This window comes from Nothoprocta perdicaria, unplaced genomic scaffold, assembly GCF_003342845.1.
Source record: "Nothoprocta perdicaria isolate Ctin4 unplaced genomic scaffold, notPer1 scaffold_49, whole genome shotgun sequence".
Classification (NCBI taxonomy): domain Eukaryota; kingdom Metazoa; phylum Chordata; class Aves; order Tinamiformes; family Tinamidae; genus Nothoprocta; species Nothoprocta perdicaria.
The window spans coordinates 4,264,845-4,287,696 of NW_020455743.1; positions in this window are offsets into that span (position 1 = coordinate 4,264,845).

Sequence of the window (22,852 nt, forward strand, 5' to 3'; positions counted from 1 at the left end):
AGTGGGATTTTTATTAAGTACATGTTACTGTGAAAGAAATGAAAGCTTAATGATTCTATGACTCCAAGGTAGTCAGGATGCCCTTTGCGAGGTCCAGTGCAAATGCCCTGAAGTGTTACCCTGCAAAGCTTTCAATATAAATGAGATTCCTAATATTTTTTTTTTCCAAAATGTGTTTTCAGGCTCTTGGAAAGTAGCAGGGACTTGGTGTCCTCCCACAGGAGAGAGACTTAAAAAAACACATTCACATTCACATTCAGGGGAAAAAAACAGGTTTGTTTCCAGAGCCAAGCATCTACTGCAGATCAGGAATTGTCTTGATCTATGTGATTTGAAAAATTCTGCAGTGCTGGGTGGAGATCGGAACAGGCTGTGGCAAATCTCAGTAGAAATCATTCTCTGACGGCACTTCTGCTTCCACGCTCTCTTGACTGCCATAAAGGCTTAGAGGGAGACTGGTATAGGAAGAAGATTCATGTCTTTTTCCTCCTCTCTGCCCTTTCTAAGGAAAAAAAATAAGAAAAAAAAAAAAAAAAACGCAGCAAAAAAGGTCCTAATAGTTAGTTTAAGAGAAGGCTAATAGTTCATTACATAACCTTGTTAAGGATACAGCCAAGCTATGGAAGATGTCCTTTCATTTCAGTTTCCACTGACTCAGATATTTTATGTTTGTTAAATCAGACTATAACGTAGCACTGATGGAATAAGTCTTGAAAACTAATTGAGTTTGGACCACTTAAGCAGCTGGCCTGTCTCTGTCTTTCCTGCAGCCTGGTCACACAGAGTACACCACGTTGTCCATTTCTAGGGGGATTAGGATCATGTTTTTGCAAGTGCTAAATATGCACTTAATCTCAGATGGAGCGTTAAAATTATGTGAATAGTTGAACATGTGTACAGCACCTGATGGGGCCAGCCAAATGAACAGGGAAGGACTTGCATGATGTATTTTTTTCAGAAAACATCTGCTAAAAGAGTTCGCTTTTCATGAGTTTTCCTTATCTGACCTAGAGATGTTTTAAAAATATTTTCCCATTTAATCGTTTCTGTTGTCCGTGATCTTGGTGGTCGTGGTCTGTTGACATCCAAGTGTAGGCTTATCTTTCCCATCATCCCGACAAGAGGAGCAGTGAGTCACATGAACTGAGTGACACTTTGGCAAGAAACCCAGAAAGCTGAAAGTCCCCATTAAATCCTGAATATTGGGCTTATGAGTGCAGAGAGGATTGCTGAGAAGTTTGTAATTTTCAGGATGAATCCTGGAGAACAGCCTGCATGATTTTCTGCATCTGAACTTGCCTTCAGGCCTTCCCGCTCCAAGGCCAAATCTATTGGGTAATGATGACACCCATTTATCTTTTTACTGGGGAACAGCCAAGACCTTGACCTTTTTTAGCCTTTGAGACATATATATGGGTACCTATCTCCTGCACCTAGGATGGAGAGGGGTGCTCTCAGAAGAAATGGCACAGGGTGTGGAGCAGGCAGGACACTGTCACCTCTGCTTTGAAACACTGCTGGTCACAGTGATGCAGCACAGAGGTGCCACGAAACCCTGAAGACAATAGCTGCAATGCCTGGCAGGCTTGCTTGCAGCCCATAAAGCGTGGGGCTGCACGTGGGCACAACAGCCCCAGTGCTAGGTTGTGTGAGGAGCAGCAGCAATGATGTGCAACAGCCAGGGGAGTAGCCCCTCTTGGCTTCATCCATGGGCTCGGATCTACTTGGTAGGAAGCAAGTCTCTGACATGGAAATGGATGGCTCCTTTGCACCGTGCAGCTGTCCTGAGGGAGAGAGCTGTTTTTGCCCAAAGCGATCTGCATCTGGATTTCCTCACGTTTTCATTCTGTTTTGGGGACTGCAACCGGACCAATTGTAAACAAGGGAAATAATGCTTGTGCCATGATTATTCCAAACATTCTGACTTTTTGGTTTTTCAATTATTATCAGTTTTGGAATGCTGATGAACATTCCTCTGTGCTAAAAGAAAGCAGTGTTTAAATAAAATGGTCTGTTAAATACTGCCGGGGGCCAGGGAATTCTGCTCCTTTCTCTTCCCCTCTCCCAGCTGCTTCAGCCTCATATGGCATGGTGTTTAAGGTCTTCTCTGCAGAACCAAGACACATTTTCACTATCTCCATGTAGTTAAGAATAAGGGGGCTACAACTTAAAAAAAAAAGAATATTTTACTTCACTCAGATTCTCTATTGTGTGTTGCCAGTGATTAAAGGGGATTACCCCTAGTACCCTTTTACCCGTAGTAAAATTTAAAATGCACAAAGCTTACTTGGGCATTCACCCATGCAAGCTATAGCAAAGAATTACTTGAATAAAGACTTTTGGCATAATTTTATCACAGAAATATGAAGGATAAAATTTAGTTCAGACTTCAGTGTTCACGTTTTTGAGGAGGAAGGGAATGGTGATTTTGCAGTAAAAGATTTGAACTGTTTGTTCTCCTCCTGCATTCTGCAATATCTGCATTTACAGTAACATGCTCGCCATGTATCTTTAGCTAAAAAGGACTGTGAGTTCCGTGTGCAGAGCGCTTTCTTAGTAGTATGCAAAGGCCACAAGCCCAGCCAGGTGCCCTGCTGCACCTGGCTTCCCTGAAATGTTTCTGAATTTACATGCGCATAGCAGAGCGTTTGAGTCTGTCCCACTGTCTCTGCTGTGAAAAGATACTGAAATGGACTCGTGAGTCATAGATGGGTCCCTGGGGTATCCTACTCCACGCTGTAAAGCTACCGTATGTAAATCGTCACAGTGAAGTAAGTTGCTCCGGAGAGAACAGGGCAGGGGGGTCGGAAGCGGCCCGGTGCTCGTGTTGGTTTTCAGGCAGGGCTGCCCTGCCGGCTCGAAGGTCACCGCGGCAGCAGGGACGGATCATATGGCTGCCGTATGGATTATCCTTGACAGATGGGGAATTCGGCTCCGTTACTCCCACGTTCTGCAGAAGAACGGAAATCGTAAATGAAACGTGAGAGAAACCAATCCCTTTCCACGCAGCCCTCAGAACAGGGTGGAATAGGAGAACAGGCCTTGCTTTCAGGGTATTGCTGCAAGGGTTCCTTAGCTGGCATCATCCCTTGTTTTTCCTCTTTTCAGGAGAGACTGCAGAGAATTTATTGCTGAACCATTAAAGAAGTTTTGAACTGTGATGGAACAATGTAAATAAGTGAGATCTCTGCTTGTTACACAGCCAGGATCCCGTTAAAAGGCATGCACAGAAACTGCTGTTTCACACAGAGGGTAGGACGTGGGAGCTGGAGCTGCACGTGGGACCACTGCCTCCAGCCCAGCAACAGCTCCTCTGTGGGCTGTGCCTGCTGGAATAGCTTGCCAGGGCACCCACGGTGCACAGGGCTTAGTCTTGGTCCTGTGGATTAGTTGCAGTAAGTAGAAATTCTTTTGTGAGAGCTGCAACAGCCAAATAAGATGGTTTGGGGCGAGTATTAATTTCTGGCTTCTAATTTCATTAAAAACTTAAGCCTTTTCTCTGGAACTAGTTAGCGTTTTAGAAATATTGGGAAATAATAATGCAGCATATAATGTTGAGGGAAATTCTAGGAAAACTTGTCTCCTGTACTAGATGTTCATTCATGCAGTGCATTTGTTTGCTTTTGAATTTTCACATGAGAGGAAGAAAAATCCTGCTCCAAAATATATAGTCATGCATGAAAATCAGACATTTTGAAGATCATGCGCAAGGACTGATGTGCCCAGGTACCTGAATCCAAAGGAAAGAGTCACATTAATGTCAATGTGCTTTGGATCGTTAGCTCTTAAGCCTCTAACGATGTTCCCTAATGACCCCACTGTCCTTCCTCCCTCATCAGACTCTCCCTTACCTGCAGGAGCTGTGCTAACTTTTCAGGGTGTTGCTGTAAGAGAGCCTTTGAAAAAAACATGCAATTATCCCAGTCTTATATAAGAGAGGTTTCCCATTGAGAGCCTGGAATGTAATTTATGAGAGGTTGTATCCACAATATTCATTATGTGAAGGTTTAAGTTCTTACTCATTTTTCATTCCATTCATTTATTCTGCTACCAGGACAGGAATAGAAAAAAAAACACCTGTCCCAAATTTAAGACAAACTTGCCATTAGTTTTAAGCAGCAATATAGGCGTTGGTTACAAAATCAGCACCTTCCCCCCATCTCATGCACTTTGCATGGTAACCTGCAGCCTGATTTTCTGCTAGCCAGGTGCAAGGCCGGGGCAGACCAGATGTTGCTATCAGCCTTCTCTTATTGGGATTTGGTGGCCTTGCACTTTCCTCTGCACCAAAAGGAAGCTCCATCCTCTGCAAAGTCAATGATGTGCCACGGAGGTAACTCTCACTTTGCCTCAAGTCTGTGGCCACATCTTTCACTTCCCTTCTCGACACCCTGAAACTGATGCACTGGATGACCCCAGCAGCTCTTCTCCATCCATGCAGAGTACAAATACTCTTTTTCAGCGTCAGCACAAAGAAGATTTAAAACGTGCACCCTGTGTTTATGGGCACCATATGTATGTTCAGGTTTCTCTCCCAAACCGAGGTGACCAGGGCTCTACCCTGGGCACTTAGAGTTAACGCTGTCCACATCCTTCTGGCCAGGATAGAGCCTCAGGGCTTCTTGGTCCGACATTCTTGCCACTTACACTGATCTAACTTGCAGGAAAATTGTTTTTAATTTACAATAGTAACAGGGAGACAGTTCTGCAGGAACACATGGGAAACTCGTAGGGCCATATGCAGTGTGTGGCAAATGGGCACTTTCCCTCTAAATCATATCCTAGGGAGTTCTCAGGCTATTTAGAGGATTCATAATTTAGTTTACTGCTTTCTGATATGTCCTAAAATATGGTGCTATCAATAGTACAGAAGTCGCCAGATTTTCACATTTGGGCATATTTACTGAGCATAGACTCTGACCTCATCTCTGCCCATCTGGTCTCTTCCTACATTTTTTGTCACGCTAAGAGCACCAGAAGCATAACTTATTATAGGAGGTAAGTCTGTTTTGCTGCCTTCTAACAGTACTGCGGCTCAGACACGGATAACCAAGGAACAGGACTTTTGCTGGAGAAAGCATGGCAGGATGACAGATCCTACTGAGGCAATGGAAATCCTCCCAATATGCATGCTGACCATTGGTATCCAAAAAAAGTCACAAGAAAAGTCTTCATTGGCCCAAGCCTGGAGGAAAATGCTGGTAAGTGAATCAACAAGAAACCTTTTGCTGAGTGTCAGGATGCAAACACAGCCTCACTGGTGCAATCTGAGCTCTTCCCCTTGGGAAGTCTTGGGAAGTCCCCTTGGGAAGGCTTCACTGCAGCTGCCTTGGCCAACCTGGAGGGAGGTACCTGGTGCAAGCTCCCTGTGGGAGAGGCAGCCATGAGAAGTGGGATAACTTGCTCTCTAGAGGTGATTGCTCTCTCTTTGTTGAACGTGCAGGACGCCTGGACAGCTAGCTTGGACCAGGGAGTTTAAACAGCCACAATTAAGTGAGGTGACTCCCAGAGGCCTCCAGAAACCCAGTCTGGAAAATGGGTGAAAATTGACCCTTTTACAATCACCTGTCCTCACAATCTAAGGTCTTCATTGGGCACTTCATGAATCTTGGCACAATTAATATTAGTGATTACCTTTTTAAATACCCACACCAAGAAAAAAAAAAAAAGAACTAAAAGAGGTCTTTGTGGTAGCAGAGCTTCAGAGCTGAGGTTGTGATCACACAGAAGCTAAGGAATGCAAATGTGTGGTAATCAGAGTATTGTAACTCATCCATCCAAATGTTAATAGTATTTTCTCACCATATATTACATTAGCATTAATGGCTTAGGTTCAAATTCTTCACTGTTTTCGGCAATTACGACTCATTTTTCTGCTAAGGGGACTATCCATGGTAATCACCATGGCAGGAGCAGGATTTTTAAAGGCTTATGTGAGCATACCATGTATGCATGACTCTCCCTGTAATAGCTTTCGAATCCTCTGGCCTAAGCCAACCAAATGTAAAATTCTGCTGCAGGTTGCTTGGGTAATTCGGTTCCTACAAGGTCTGTGCAAAGAGGCAGTTGCAAAGAGGAGAAAGCTACTGCTGGAGAGGGTACCATGGTGCTGAATGAGCTCAGGCATTATTAGATGCTGGAGAATTTACACCAGAAAGGCCACCCTTCTAAACCAAAAGAGAAATAATCAGTCACATCACAGGGCCCCAAATCTTTCAATGCCAGCAACATGCATCCACTTGTTTCACTAATATCGGTGCCAATGCCCTCAGAACTGCTTGTTATATAAATAGACTCTTTAAGAAAGTGAGAGAACACATGTATTTGAATGTTTATTTGAGTGTGCCATCTACTGCAACCTGTCTTAAAGGTGAAATAAGTATGTAGGTTGCTTAAATGCACAGCCCTCCGGCTGCCCTTCCAAGCAGAGACACCATCAGGGTGACACAGAGTGCCGGTGTGCCCGAGCTCCAGCATATCCCACACTGGACTGTCTGAGGGACAGCGCCAGGTAAAGTGCTTTGCCTGGAAAGCAGTAGCCACTATGTCTTGCCTTTGGGCAGGTAAAGTTTGTTTCCTCCCTCTTTTCCCTACCTGCTCCGGGTTTGGGGAATCTTCAGGTATGGGTAAGATATATGCAAAAAGTAGACACGTAAGCCAATATGATCTGAGCTACCTGCAAACAGAACAACAAAAAAAATACCATGAGTTTCCACTCTGAAAGCTACTTGAGTGAACTTCTTGCTTTTTCTAAGTTATAAAAATGAATACTGAATGGAAGATGGAGCAGCTGTGCACCACAGCCACAGTGATAGCCACTAAGATGCTCTAAGCTAGAGGGTATTGTCTTTCCTATGTTAGAAGTACTCCTAGTATATGAAGTTTATTCCTATATAGATAAAGCAATGCATGTCTCCACCCCTTTCCTCCTGCTCCCACACAGTGCTCAGGAGTGGCTTTGCTGGGGTTTTGGCCAAAGCTTGCTCTTAATTAGAGTTTACTTTGCAGTTCTGCTTATACCCTGTGTGTATAAATCCCTGAGGACCTGGGGCAAGGGCCCACAGTGCCCAGAAGATCCTGGCATGGGGAGGGTGTTTTGGTACCTCCACTCCAGAAGCAGCTGAACTCAGGCAGATCAAGGTGTCACTTGTCCCTGGGATGGCAAGGGGGAGGATCAAGGACCTGGAGCCTAGGACAAGGCTGGACTAACCTCAGCAGCAGATGCTCTTCTACCCCTTTTCCTCTGCAGAATGCAGCAAGGTGGCAGGGCTGAATGGGACTGAGCTTTTGTGCTCCAGCGAAGGGAAAACCTGTGCAGAATTTCTTGGGCAGACGAGATACTGTTCTTCTCAGGCTTTTAGCCAGCTGTACCTGAAGAAGCACAGTGTATCCTGTTCCTTTTTAGAGCATGTGGGAGGGAGGGAAAAGGTAGTTAACCCTGCGCCTATGATTTACCTTCCATTTTCTGATCTCAAGCTTGTTATTCTTTCTATCCTGAGCCACCCCTGTTAGAGCAGCCCAGTCTACCCTCCCTCGGCCCCTGCTTTATTAGCGACAACTAGAAGGACTGTGTGAAGAAAATACCCATATGCTGGAGGATGTTCACTTTCTATATCTTCTCTTGGATTTGACATCTTTGACTGTTTTCATCCTTTAACAAGGAGACAGAACCCAAATTTCAAAGGTACTTTGTACCTGAAGTGAGAAATAACATCAGATGAAGTGTGGGTGCTGTGTTTTACACAGTCAGGCCCACAGGTAAATAGCATAGGAGTGGCATGAGATTTGCTCCCAGTTATGTTTCCCAGGCTTCTACTTCATTTCCAGTCTGCCTCCCAAAGGAAAAGAGGTTTCTACAGCCATGTGTTCGTTCATTCTTCCTTCCCATAGCTTTGGAACTTATTAGCAGATTTCCACTGAATTTAAGAGTTTTCTCCAATATATTAAGATCCCAAGTCTTTCAGTCTGGGCAACCAAAGAGAGATGTTATTAAATCCCCAGTGTGAGAGAGACTATGGTGTGAGTCAGCCCAGCACAGACATTAGCAAATCCACTGAGATATTTGCTCACCCGAAGGACCCAAACTGGCAGTAAACCAGACCTTGTCTGCTCACTTGCTCACAAAACAAGCTTGTGTTCCAGGTCCGTGAAGACCCACTCGCACGAATTTATAGACATGGAGGAACTTTGTTCTCCCAAGTAATCCTGCCCTTGAGCTATGGACAAGAAGTGCACAGACCTCCTGATTCTGCTTTGGAGGAGCTGGCTTGGAGGACTTGTTTATTTTTGGAGGGCTGAGTCTGGAGTGTTACAGCAGATTAAGTTCTCAGCTGCTGCAGAAAGGGATAGATGATCCATATCTGCCAGCTACCCGACAGGAGGGAACAGAAGCATCTCAGTATTGCATCAACCTTAAAAAACAAAACAAAACAAAACAAAACAAAACAAAACAAAACAAAACAAAACAAAACAAAACAAAACAAAACAAAACAAAATAAAATAAAATAAAATAAAATAAAATAAAATAAAATAAAATAAAATAAAATAAAATAAAATAAAATAAAAGTTGGATTCACTGGCTCACTTAAAGTGGCCAGGGATTTTTTTAAAAAATCCCTCAAGTCAATAACTAGTTCATCTTTGGAGAGGCACAGGGGTTCAGTGGGTGTAAGTTTAATTAAGTCAGCCAAAAACTGAAGGGAAGATTAGAAACCATTTCCAGCCGTGCTTTGCAAAAGCTGCGTGTCGAAACAGACACATTGATTGAAGAGAAGCTGAGCTGGCTTTGGTACATGAGCCCAGGCCCCCAGTGCCCCTTCTGCAGCAGAAAGCAGCATCCTGAGGTTGCACTTAGAAGCAGCGATCCCTCCCTCCTATCCCCCCTAGCTGGCAAACATCAGCTTCATCCCCCCACCCCCACCCTTCTCCCTTAAAGTTAATTAAAGCAGCACGACTCTCTTTCATTCAGAAAAGTAATAGAGCACACTAGCGTGTAGAAAACGGGCTGCGAGCCGGGGTAGGCACAGCACAGAGCGCGAGCCCAGCCTGCAGAAACGCAGCCCTTCATTGGCCCTGGTGCCACATCCAGTCACGGCAAGGGGGAAGTGGTGCAGCTGCAGGAACATCTGGAAGGAGCTGATAAACACTGTCGGGGCTGGGTCTGAAGCACAGGTCCGGTAGAAGTTGCTTTTTCTGAGCCCAAACTGCCAGCTCAGCAGAGCAGTGTGAGAAAAGTAGCTTTCACAGAGCATTTCTCTGCTGCGTTTGAGGAGGGCTCATTGTGTTGCACAATAAGCGAGTGGGTTAGAGGCTGATGCTTTGCTGATCTTCTACAGTATCTCATAGAAGAGTCTTTGCCCTGTTACCTGACATCTCATCGCCCTGATGTGCTCCAGGAGCAGTGAAAGCCTCTGCTCTAATGGACCAGCTTTTTGACCAATATCTTCACAAAGCCTTAGCAGAAACTTTTGATTATGCAGTTTGGCTGCATAACCAACCTTCTTCCTAACTCCGGGCTTGGAGGAGTCCCAGCCAATTTTGTTTTCTCAAGCAGTTTTAAATTAGAGCACTTTTTTTTTTTTTTTTTTTTTTTTTTTGTAAATGAGTGGAATTTCCCAGAGTTTGAGCTTTGAGTTTGAGATTCAGAATGACCTCTGAATCTTTTGTGTCAGTATCATTACATCTCTTCATACAGCTATAATAGAAAATTTTGGCACTTGGTCTCCAGATGATTGTTTTTCCGTGTCATCTTTAACTGTTGACTGTTATCTCCAACAGAACATCATCCACGCACACCAAAAGATTTCTGCCCCCTCAACAAGCACCATAACAGTGAGTTACTCTTCATTGGCTGTGCAAAGGGCTGCCTTTGCCTGTTATTGCAAACCTTAATGAAAATTTGTGTGGTATGCAGCCTTGATTGATTGAGGCCAAGACCATGCCAGCTTGTTTCATCATTGGAACTGTATGGGTGCAAATCTGACTGCTAGGAGAATGAACTTGGGTCACCATTCAAGCCTAAGGTCTGTATAGCAGAGCAGACATGAGGATAAAATAGACCATATCCCTTGCACACCTTGGCCTGCAGCCCAGCCTTCTGGTGCTGGGACTAGACTTCCTGCATGCACCAGGCTGCACTGCCCACACCTAAAGAAGGCAGTGCCAAATGCAGGACATGTATTGCCGTCGAAGTGGGTAGGTTTGCTCCTCTTGCTGCTTCAGCTCCCTATTTGATAGATGGACAGGATGTAAGCTGGTATTTTCTGACAGTTACTGTCCGAAGTACAGTTGATTAGAAATTTTCTGGCATGCCTGTTTGGCATAGAAAAAAGAGACTACCTTGGCGTTAAAACTGTGGAAACCTGCCAGTTTTGACGAAATCCTCGCAGAAGCCCAGCAGATTTGGAATGGCATCCTCCCTGCCAAGGAAGTATTGAAAACTTGTCTGCCTTGCTCCCTGGCAGCTCACCTGGCAGGCTGGAAATTGCAACTGCCAAGGCCTGAGATCCTTGGTTTCCTGTCGGTGGGATTCCTTGGGCTTCCCAGATCCTGGAGTCTGACATCAATCAGCAAGCCTGAGGAATGCTAAGGATTAGCAAGTGGATTGACATCTTGGGTGGGAGATCACAACCTTTTTTTCTTTTTTTTTACATTTTTCCTTCCCTTTTGTAGTCAAACTTTATTGAGGTTGGTTTGCTTGGCTGGGGTTTTGTTCTTTTTTTTTTTTTTTTGTGTGTTATTCAGAATTTCCCGTGGCACGGACAGAGTTTTTTCTAGTCATCTCTCAGTTGATAACTTTTTGTGGGAGGAGACCAAACATCTCATGGGCTTTCTGTTCTCCTGTGATACTTCTCCCTTATAGGTGAAGTGGAAGAGAAGGTAGGAGACAAGGATATGAGGTAGGTAGCAGCAGACTGAACAAGTGCTTTTGCTGTGTCCTTCCCACAGTGCCATGTAGAAACACACCATCCAACCTCATGGAGGTGGACCACAGCCTCACAGTTCTGCACACATTGAGAAGAGGTGTGAGGGACCCTGTGCCAAGTGCAGCCTTTCCCAGACCAGCCTCTCCCAGGACCAGAAGTGTCCTTGTGCTACCCAGCACTGTGGGCCAGCCCTAGCCCCAGATGGATGTTTCCTAGGGTAATGCTACGTTCATCCAATCACACCCATCACACTCCAATTCAACTTCACATAGCACTCCAAACATTGTTTGCCATTATTCTTAAGGATATTTATTATGGGGCTGTTAGTGGGTTTTGAGGATTTTAGGTACTGAGCAATATTAAAGGCAGTTCCAAGGCATTCCCCCTTCAGATGTGAATGTGGCCCAAGTTCAGTCTGTAGGGTCCGAAGCATCTGATGGTGAGCATGCCTTGTCTGCTTTTCCTCACGGGATGGAAATGGAAGCAGGCAGCAAAAGGCCAGCTTGCACAGGAGGCACAGCAGCCTTGGATGATATTAAGGCTTCTCTGTGTTGCCAGCAGGATCTACCCCTCATTAAACCACAAGAGGTCATTGGGTGATGTTTCTTTCTTGGCACAGCTGCAGATATGGTCTGTTGCCTTTGTTATGCTCTGCTAACATTGTTTTCATAGTGACTTTAGTGTTGATCTAACATAACCATTACATCTTATTCCCATTCTAAGAAGTATAATCTGTGGGAGGCCTGTTTTTCATTAGTGCTGAGTTTGCTGCACAGGAATGTTCTTCAACACAGTTCACAACGGGCGAGGAGGTAGGAGGCAGGGTCAGGTACTACCTCTGCTTCCTCTGGAGTAGGCTTCTCTGTAGAGTTCTGCCTTCTCTCCCAAGGGCCAGGAGCTAATTCCTCCATACCCCTGCACTCCTGAGCCTCTCTTCAGAAGAGACTTCCAATCACGACAAATTATCTGTGCTGATTTTGTGCCATGAACTGTTACCCATTAAGGAATGAACTGACACCAATAAATTCATTTCACTTACAACCTCACACTGTGCATGCATTGAAGTTCTAGGGGTGAAAGACATAAATTTCCCAGGTGGGCAGGCACACAGCTTCCCCTTAAGCCTGTGCATTTCGCCTTTGCTATGTGTGCTGCTTCTGCTGGCCAGCCCAACATTAATTTTGCATACAGTAGATTTCTCCTGTGTCAATGCAGTCCGTATGATTTATACTTACCTCAAATATGTATGTGAACAGTCCTACTGTAGAACAAACTACTGGCTGCATCTTCACCAAAATAAAAGCTTCAAGTCCAAATGTAGCCATTTGCCTTACAAGATAAAAAAGAAAACAGCTAGTATTTGCATCTGCTGACTTCCAGGCTATGCTGAATCAGTAATTAATGCATCTTCCCTAGGCCCTGGTGGGGCAAGCAAGCAAGCATTATTTATTAGGTAGAGAGGAGCTCCTATATGCGCAGATCTATGCCGTAGTCATCGTGATGGCAAATGCATCACAGCATTCCAGACGTTGAGGCATTTTCTCCAAACACTCCATCAGCCAACTGGTTGAAAGTTTCAATCATTTGCCCAAATAATAATCTCAGAGCCGCCTGGCCAAATAGAAACTTCCAAGCATCTAGTTAAAAGCCACTTGTCATATAACTCAGAAGAGGAAGGATTAAAAAAAGTCTTTCCCAAAAGGGACAGATGCAAATACATACAGAGAGAGAGAAGAACTGTAGTTATTTTCTGAGAAAACCTGGGATCCTGTCATGTTGTGTGATGCAAACACCAGAAAAGGCACTGTTCAGTCTGAATCACTCATTGGCACATGCCATTTTTTTTGAAAAGAAAAGCAAAATTGCTGTGATGACTTGATAAATTTGTTGTGACCTAGCCAGAAGCGTACACTTGATCCTTTGCTATAGATGGCACATCTTGAATTTTTCTTCCCTGCTTGCACATTTTGTCTATCTGTTTTGAAATGAATCTTACTAGACAAGTGGTCTTGAGGGGTCTTGAGAATGAGATCCCTCCTTTTTTTAGGCACAGCTAAACATCCTCAAGGGTCACAGGTCCATAAACAGATGGAAAGGAAGGCATAGGCAGGTATATGCTCTCCAGCATCCCTAACACAACAAGGAGTATAGGTGCCAGGAGATAAATGAAAGGAACAGGGTCACAGAGAGTTGCCGGTCTCCTGTGCTTTCCTTAAACTGCTTTGCTTAACACAGAGCATTGGCCATGATGGACTGCTCGACTGACCCAGCAGGGCATTTCATGTTCTTATGTTAAATGGGAGGGCTGAAAGAAGCCTCTAGAAGCTGCAGGAGAGAAGTCATTTTTCTGGGCCTTCCTTTGAAACATCTCCAGGACTGCTGCTGACTGGGCAGCTTCATGTTTACTTTCATCCAGCAATCACGTACTTTCACATACATCTGCGGAGCCAGCCCTGCTCCCAGCAACAGCATGTGAAGAGCACATTTGTTGTGGATGTGCCAGAGAACTTAAAAAGAGGCAGTTGTTGGACAGTGGGCCTGGTCAGGAAGTAGTCATTTTTCAGCCTTTTTTTTTTTTTTTCACATTGTGGCAAAACCATCAAGTATTGTGACATGGGAAAACTGTCTAGAGGGATAATAGTAATTGTTTAGATGCTTTATTCCTCTCTTCACTTGTGTATTCTGTGTTCCCTGCTTGAAATCAACTTAATTCAATGAACTCAACCTTATTTTTGGTGAACACCCTCTCAACCTCTGTATAACTGTAGGAAGCTCTTCACCACAAACATCATCTGTCTTCAGTCATAGCTCGCCAGCTCCACAGAAGGGAGGCTGTGGCCTCCTCTCTCTTTAAGGCCTTTTAAAGCCTCCTGCTCCGTTTTTAACAGTTTATCCTGCTGTCATAAATAAATAGGACAGCCTGAGATTGGGTGAGGTGCCAAGGATTTCTCTGTGGGAGAAATCAACGCCCAGACGGACACAATTCTGAATACCCAGGGGTTGGAGAGGGAGAACAGCATTATGGTGAGTCACAACCGAGCCACTAGATGAGAAGGGGTTCTCCTCTTCTGCTGTGCATGCTTCCTGGGTAGGATAGTGAAATGCCAGCCCTCACTTTGGGTTGTTGGCAATGGTCCCCTCCAGGTGATTCTACAGCCACAGGTCGCTGCCTCTTCCCTTGGCCACGTCCCCATGGCCAAAGAGGTAGGGCATTACATCAAGCACACTGCTGGACTCCAGGATCCAAGGGCTGTAGAAAAGAGAGGGTTTACTCAGGAACAAGCAGGGAGAAGGCAAAGGACACTAGGTTCTTTTTCAAATCAATAGCAGGCAGGATCTGTTCACATTGAAGCTCTGGAGTTTGAAGAATTACACTCAAGTCTGATTGTTTTATAAAAATCTGTTGCAGGACCTGTCCAGAACCATGATCATATCTTCAGTCATGTGACCAAATGCCTTTTAGTTTTAATCATTTGATCAAATGCCCTAGTGAAATAGCCATTTGTTCAAATGATTGAAAGTTTGTCATTTGACCAAATTACTACTCTGGCAGGATGACTAATGGTTTATGCCACAATGTCAAATTCCATTAATGTCACACCAGAGAGACAGGTGAGTAAAGGAAGGGTTAAGGAAGGAAATTTGTAGAAGTGTTTATTCCCTGATGGCAAACCTTCCTCAGATATGCTCAAGTGTGGTCAAGAGGCATGGGATGCTATCCTGGCTCTGTACCACCTAAGAAGACATCAGGTGTGTTGGATAGAAAGACCTCACATGGGATGTACCTCAAAACTTTGAGATAGCACCTGATACCACTAAAGGAGTACAAAACTGCTGGACTGGAGAAGAAAACTGGAGCTCCTACCTAGATGTTTGATGAGAGCTGCCACAAATGGATTGGCTGGAGAAGAAAACCTGACCAAACCATCAGCCAGGCCCTGCGGCTCAGTGACGGCACCCCAGTCACTTCTAGCACTCCTTGGGTCATCCCGCTTTTACCAGCTGGGTTAGCTGGGGACACTGACATTATTTCTTCGCTCCCTCTCTTGCATCTTTCCTGGACTGCATGTTTTAGACGTGAGGAAAGGAGAGGGTGGAAAAAGAAGGACTAAAACATAGCTGCTGGAGAAGTGAGAACTGACAGCAGCCATATAAGGGGGTATTAACCTTTTATAAACATGCTCTCTGGCCTGTGACTGGGACCAGGGAATAAATATCATGCTTGTAGCAGGTCTCATGTGCGCAGCACTGCTATTCCAGCACACATCAGCTTCCTGTGTACCACAGTTACATTTGCAGGGAGTTAACATAGTATGGAGATGAGATGGATTTTGCTACTGTTGAAGAAGCAGAATCTCTCAAGCAAGAAGCCAGGACTGAGGAGCACATTTCCCTTATGCTTTAGAAAGGGTTTGCTGTACGAATGCTGCAGCAGGTTTCCCCCAGGCCCTGTCCCCACACGGGGCAGGTGGCTGCTGTGGTGGGAGACTCCCAGACGGAGGGTCTGTGGAAGGAATTTCTGTCCCCTCTTTCCTGACAGTCCACATTGCTCTTCAAGAAAGACATAGGAAGGTTGTGCATGGTCAACTTTGTCCAGGTGCCAAGGGGACAGAGCCTGGCCATGTGGACATCACTTCAAACTCGGCACGAACAGTCTGATCATCTGATTTGCAGTCCTCTTAGGCTACAGAAAACCAGCTTGCACAGCTGACTCTGACAATAATATCTATGTGTTGGATATACTTCCCACACCAGCTTGTACTAGAATATTCTGTGTATTAGGCCTGAAAAAATTACAGAGACACAAGCATGGAGAAAACTGGTACCATGAGTGTTGCAAGTATCTATATTGGTCATAGAAAAATTCCCAGTTTGGCCTCAGCATGAGGTCTCAAGCAAACTCATTATGCATTCTGTGTATATGCAATGGGTTTGATTTGAGATGTATTTATGCTCAAGAATATTATGCATTCCCTTTATATGTCATGCAAGGTTAAATTTTTTTGGAAATGTATATTTGCTTTTTATCATACAGACATACAAATGATTTATGGCCAGACTTGCTGAATCTGAATCAGTTTGAAAATGCCAATTTATTCTTGATTAACTCCAGAAGTACTGGAGATCATTAATTCACCTCCCCGCTACTAACATATTTAGGAGAAGGGCTTATAAAAGTTGAGTTTATTTGATCACATTTGGCCTATTACAGAAAGAAGAGCCAATATAAAAAAAAAAAATCCAGCTTCATTTTGCAACTCCTGATGGGGGCATTCAGATTTATAGGTGTAATTCGGACCAGACCCTAATCCATTTCTAGATAGTGCTTTTTCATCAGCTGATTTGACAGCACAAAGAAGGTCAGGGTCATAAATTCCCCCCTTTTTGAGAGTGGGGAGCAGAGATGAGAAGTGACTCACTCCCCTTAGGTTAGCACCAGGCCTGGAAAGAGAGGCTCAGGCTGCCAATGGAAAGTGGATAGTCATGCCAGCTGCAAGTAGGACCTCAAGTCTGGGACCTCAAGACAACCCTCCATTCCTCAGTTTGCATCTGCTCCCATTCTTATACCTTTCCTTATCCTCTCCAAGAGCCTCTTGTGCTCCCCAAAAAACTGAGCAGGGCGGTGCAAGCCAGGCTAGGCTGTCCTTTGCAGGGAGGTATCGGCAGACAGGACGCGTTTCTCCGCGCGCAAGGCAGAATTGCTCAGCGAGGTGCTCCCAAGTTAGACACCACATTCTATATTTAGCCGTCTAAATAAGCCACCTGGTTTTAAGAGCTGTGGATTTTTGTTTCTAACTTTACACAGAGCTCAGCTAACACTGTGCAGGCAGGTCTGAGCTGCCAAGTGCTCGGGTTTGGACCGAGTCCAGAGCAGATACTAGGCAGAGAAATAGTGAGCACTCCTGGGCCTTTTCTGCAGCTCTTTTCCCTACACCAGTCTCTGCAGCCTCCATAGATGATCTCTGCCTCTTGTTGCCCCTCTAAAGTCCTCCCTGGTCCTTTCCACCTCCCACAGTGCTCAGAGCCAGCCCTTGCTCCCTGCATCCTTGCTGCTGCTCCCAACGCACTTCTGCAGCCTGTGGGCATTCAGCACTGTTGCTCTCTGTCCATGTCCCAGGAGGCAATGGAAGCAACAAGGGCATCCCAGGTATTTGTCCCTGTCATTCTGAAAGGACACTGTGGGTGCTCCTCCACCATCCCTGGGATGCCCTTGCTGCAGGCAACAGTCGGCAGGGAAGTTTGATGTCAGATGAGAAACACCTGAAATACTCCTGCCCAGCATTAACTGTTCATGCCTTTAGTTTGACATCAATCCCCAAGTCTGCTGGTGTCCTTCTTTGTAGGGAGAGTTCCCATGCTGGTGATTTGAGTCACTGTGCCCTGTGACGGGATCCTGCATACACCCCATAAATATAGGAAGTGGGAAAAGAAACCCAGGCATCCACTCCTTCTCCAGGGGCTGGAATGAACGTGAAATGGTACATGCATACCCATTTAGGCTAAGACATTGCGAGCCTTTAAGGACCACTGCTGAATAAGAATGAGGCAAAAACATCTGGCTCAAATATAGACTGCTTCAAATAATGTACAATTTGTGCTCTCGATTAAATGCTGACATGCAGTCTGTCCCTACTCGAATTTGCAAACTAGACAGTTTGGACTTTGTAACATCTTCATGGTAACCTGGTACAAATCCACATACCTTATCAAAAGCTAAACTAGTATTTGGTACACCAATAATATTTATCTATGACAGGCCGCATTGTGAAATGTATCAGTCAAGGAAAATTCCCACAGAACAGCTCGGCACTTAGCTTTGTGCAAAAGCTGCAGGAGGCTATGAATTATTATGATTATTTTTAATCAAGCAACAGATACAGTCGGTGGAGTCAGGGTTTGCAGAGAAGTCCAAGCTCTTGATAAGTATGTCACAATCTATGATAACTTTGCCAAGTCCTTTAATATCCTACGGCTCCGGTTGCTGCTGTCTGACTCGTGCAAAATGTGGGAAGGAAGAGCAAATGTCAGTAAGATCACTTTTGTCTGCTTCAAGCCAGTACATAATCTGCCTCAAGGGTAAATATATTCAGTCTCATTACCCTCTGGCAGATGCAGAAAGGGTTCTTTGTGTACCTTGCTGTTATCTGAAGGTTTTGTCCAAGTAAAAGGTCTCTCCTATCTGATTTTTTAAAATGATTTAGAGCCCACCCACCCGGGGTTACAAGGCTCCGGTATCTGTCGATGATAAAGCTTTCAGATCCTCGGTTTCATTGGCATAACCTTTTGCCACTCTACTAGGTCTGCATAACATCTCCAACGCTTGCCTTCAAGAACAATGCTATATCATTCCATTTCTTTGAGTTTAACTGACAAGGACAAAGAGGAGCACATAAAAGATCGCCGAGCTCCACAACAGCAAGAGGTGACCACCCACTGCCAGGAAAACAGCGTGGGCAGATTGCTTAAAGGAACCGGCAGGACCCATCGCAGAAGAGGTCTGGGCAAATACTTTCACTGGGAAGCATTGCAACGCGCAGCCCTGGGAGCGTTTACCTGGCAAATGAGCACTGCTTGGTCTCCGAATGCATGGGGAAGTGATCAGGTTTGGGATTTTACTTTTTTTTTTTTTTAATTTCCCACTTCATCCCACTGTTTCCAGACATCTGCTATCACATTACAGATGAGCTGCAATCTGTATGGCTTTGTGCAGTAATATATGATTTGAGGAAGGGGAATAAGGTATTTAAAGCCACGGAATCAGTCTAGAAGAGCAACGGGGAATGCAAAAAAATGTCGTCTTAGTCTTGCCAATTTTACATTAAAGGATATGGAGGAGAGGGAAGCCAGAGGGAAGCCAGAGGAAATCTCCTCCTCCAAAGGATCTGGTCTGATCAGCAGAGCACATCACAAATACAAAATGTAAATCCTGAAACACAACATATAACTCAGTCCCGCCTCAAGACTGAGAAAGGCTGGCGTTTCAGGAACAGAAAAATCTCCAAGGTACTTTGGGAAACGTAAGCCCTCAGCGTGTGAGTAACTGTTTACTCCATTCCTCGTGACATCCTTGGTGGCATAGAAACCCCAAGGAGGACTTCCCAGGAGATACTCTGGGGCGAAAATTGCACGATAAACATTAAGCTAAGCCAACACATGATAATAACACCGGAATTATCAGAGAAACTGCCCACACATTCTAGCAAAGAAGAGACCAAATCCTTATATAATCTGCCTATCCACAGTGTCATGGGCAGCACTTTTTTTCCTCCTTCACCCCATGTCCCTAAGCCACAGAGTGTCCACTGGAGCCTCCCCTAAGCACGGATAGTGAAATGGCTTTACCAAAAGCAATGGGCAGCGCAGGGAGCCTGGGCATACCCATGACAGGAGCTCCTGCACTGCCGTCCCCAGGACCCACGACCACGCTGAGCCTCAGGATCAGCCCTGCAGCATCCCCTGAGCCGCAGGATCTGCCAGAGCTCCCGCTTGACACACTCATTTTCCACGGCTGGCAATGCATTCAAGGGGATTTTCCTTTGACGCTTGCACCAGGGAGGCGAGCACTGTTGAGAGGGCTTTCAGAGCAAAACTGCTGCTGGCGGGTTCCCTTGGAGCCATGCAAGCGAGCGGAGGGGCTCACACGGAAACGGGCTGCTGCCTCAGGGATGCTCGCATGGCGCCGGCTGCGAGCTCGGGAAAAGCATTCGGGATGATGGCTTGCAAGGGAAGACGGCGAGCGGGAGAAGCTTTGGGCAGGAAAAGGCCCTTTAGGTGAGCAGACCAGGGTTAGGGGTTAGGGAATGGACCCAGCGTGTGTCTCCTGCGCCCGTCACGGCTGGGCTCACTGCGGCGGCCGGCACCATTCCGCGTGTCACCTATAACTCACGGAAATGAACCACGGCCCAGACCCCTCCGAGACATGTATTCTATATGAAAATGTGGTTTATTGCTGTCAGATCCACAAATCTGGATCCACTGTGTAATTCTACCGGCGTTCGTCAGTCAGACGGACACATTTAATGAGACTGAGGATTTATACCCTTACTTCTGATATTGGCTACTGCTGAAGTGCAATTGACAGTCAGGATCTTCTATTGCTGAGAAAATTGGCCCTGAAAGAGTGTCCGCATCACAATATTTTGGGAGAACAGACCCACAGATGTGGATTTACCTCTTTGGTGGATGCAGTTCTCCAATGTCGAAGACAGAGAGAGGGTATTTGTTCTGTGTAGGCAGGTGGGAGATATGCAGGCAGTCAGCAGAATAGATAGAAATGTATAATGAATGATCTCGCTCAGTGCCTGGGAATGTATATTCCCTGGCCTTCTCAGGAAGCAACATGTTTGATTTCCTCCAGCTATTTTTTTTAATGCAGTGTGCTGCGAATATTGACACGTTTAGGTGCATTTGCATCAGCAGTAGCTGTGGGGGAAGGAGGCTTCTGGAGATGCACGTGAGAAGTCAGGTGCCTGGCTCTCATAGAGGAACACTACTGAAAATCCCCTTTCCACTCATCCTTCCTGCACTTTCTTCAAAAACCTTTACCACCCTTTTGGCTGTCCCACAGAAGTCAGGGAATATAACAGGAGGAAGATTCACAGTGCTATTTTCATCCTTGAAAAGCTCTCCTGGGTTTCTGAGAGAAAGCCATATCCAGATATCTCCTGCACTGAGGATGACTGTACTGGGCTTTACAAGAAGTTTATCCCCCCTGGGATTGTCCCACCGCTAACCTTAGGCCTCCAGCTCTACATGACTGTGTATTCACATGCAGGATTTCACCTGCAAGTGGGATAACCACCTTCCTACTTTGGGTATGCAGCAGCAGCAATCTTCCCTGAGCAAGGAGGTAATCTGTGCTTCAGGAGCTTGAGTCTCTGGGGATGATTGCACTTCTGCTTTAAATGCTTCTTGTCTTCTTACATAAAACGAGCCACTTTGCACTTCGAACCCTTCAGGAATCAAAAACAGAAAAGAGGGAGAAAGTCACCCTTTGGAAATTATCCTGGTTGCACATTTTGCTCCTTGACTGCACTTAGTAACATTTTTTGGAGGAAAGAACTTCTTGGCTGCTTGGGTTTTGAGTGAGACAAGAAACCGAGAAAGCCACCGTTTGGTCCAAAGTCTGCTTGGACCAAGATCATTCTCTTTCTGTTGCCAGAGCGGTTTTCTGGGTTCGAAAGGCCAGACTCTTCTCATTCCCTCACTTCCTGCTTTCCCAAGAAACAGAGGTCATGGGGAACGAAAAGACCAAAACTGCACTGGCTAAGACTTGTCTACGTGCACAGTTTAGTCTGACCTGAGCCACTGCCCTGCCTGCTCCATTACAGGGAAAGCCCACACACCTATGGCCCCTGCAAAGACGCTGAAGTTGCAAGCTTTGCACCTTTGCAACTCCTTAAACAAGCCTTTGGGAAGGTACCAAGTGTGAACCCTCTTTTGCATGGGATTGGATGCTGGTGGTGGTGTGAGACCAGAGCTAGCCGTCCCCAACAGCTCTGAGCTGGTGGTTCTCAGACACCTCACAGGCAAAATGGGAAAAGGGAAAGCCCAGCTTTGAAAGTGCTGAGCATCCCTATTTCCCTTTGATTTGAACGGGAGCGGAAGGTGCACAGTGCCCTGATGGATTTGGCTCTGTATCAGGAAATATTGACTGATCTTCTCTGACTCACTGTCAGGGCTGTCTTTTTCTCCCAATTCTTTTCAGCGTGGAGATTTGTCTGCGACTTTGTTTTGCAAAGCACATAAAGGCAAAAGCCTTAGCCTTCCAGAGCCTTCTCTCTAAGCACTTCTAATGAATAGCTTCAAAGTTTAGCTCAATGATCCTGGGTGGGTTTTCCTGCCAACAGAAGATCAGGTGTGGACACCCGAACGGTGATGCTAAAGTTTCTGAATGGTTAAAGGATCAGGCTCCAAAGTAAGAAGTGGCCAGGGGGATGCCCAGCACCTTCAAACCCGTGAGAGGCTCTAATGGGCCCATAGAGCCTGGCTGCTCTGCACAGAGGAATCCTCTGAGGCAGGGAGGCAGTTGAACTTCCCTGGTTATAACTTTGATATCCGAATGAATATCTGCTAGCCTCAGGCAACCGGGCTTCTGTTAATTTTGACCGGGGAGCATGATACACTGTGGCAAGCCATGTCACTTAGGATTGTGTCTGCTTAGACGTGATGCCTCTGAGTAATGTAATTTATATTTCATGCACAATTGAAGCAGCTAATGGTATAATTCTCCAAGGGGGAAACAAGTTGTTACAGCATTAATTACATTCAGTTGCCATTTTTTTTCCCCCCTCTGCGCCGCGTGCTTCAGAGTCACCAGCTCAACAGCAGCGTGTCTGGCGTCACGCGAAAGGGTTTCTGCTGGCGCAGCGAAAGGGCAGGCTCCAGTTCCTGCCTCTTGCTGGTGGCAGCCCGGCTCTGGCTGCCCAGGATTGCTCCAAGCGTTCGCTGCCTGGCCCCGCTTCCTCGGCAGCTGCCGGCTTGCGAGGGCAGGCTGCCTCTTGCGTGTGCAGCCAGAAACTGCAGCCTGGCACGGAGACGCAGGCTCGCCCGAGCAGCCGGGCGGGCAGAAACCACGCCAGAGAAGCCGAGAGAGAGGATGCTGATGCTGGCTACCCCAGGGTGGTGCGTGCTCAAACTCCTCGGGGTTTGATGGGGAACTGGCACTGGGCACGTCTACCTGCGCGCTCGGGGGCTCGCTGCAGCGAGGGAGACCTGGGGAGGAAGGAAGGATAACGCTGGAAGTGAGGAAAAGAGCGGATGGCTGCGTCTGTGACTCCTCCACTTTGCTCACGAGAAACCGCGCAGCAAGCGGCTGAGCAAAGAAGAGGTGTAAAAATAGAGTTTCACACTGAGATATGCCCAGGCTGGATGCAGACTGAGAGTGCACTGTGGTCTGAAAAGCAAGGAGGAGGGACGGGGAAGCA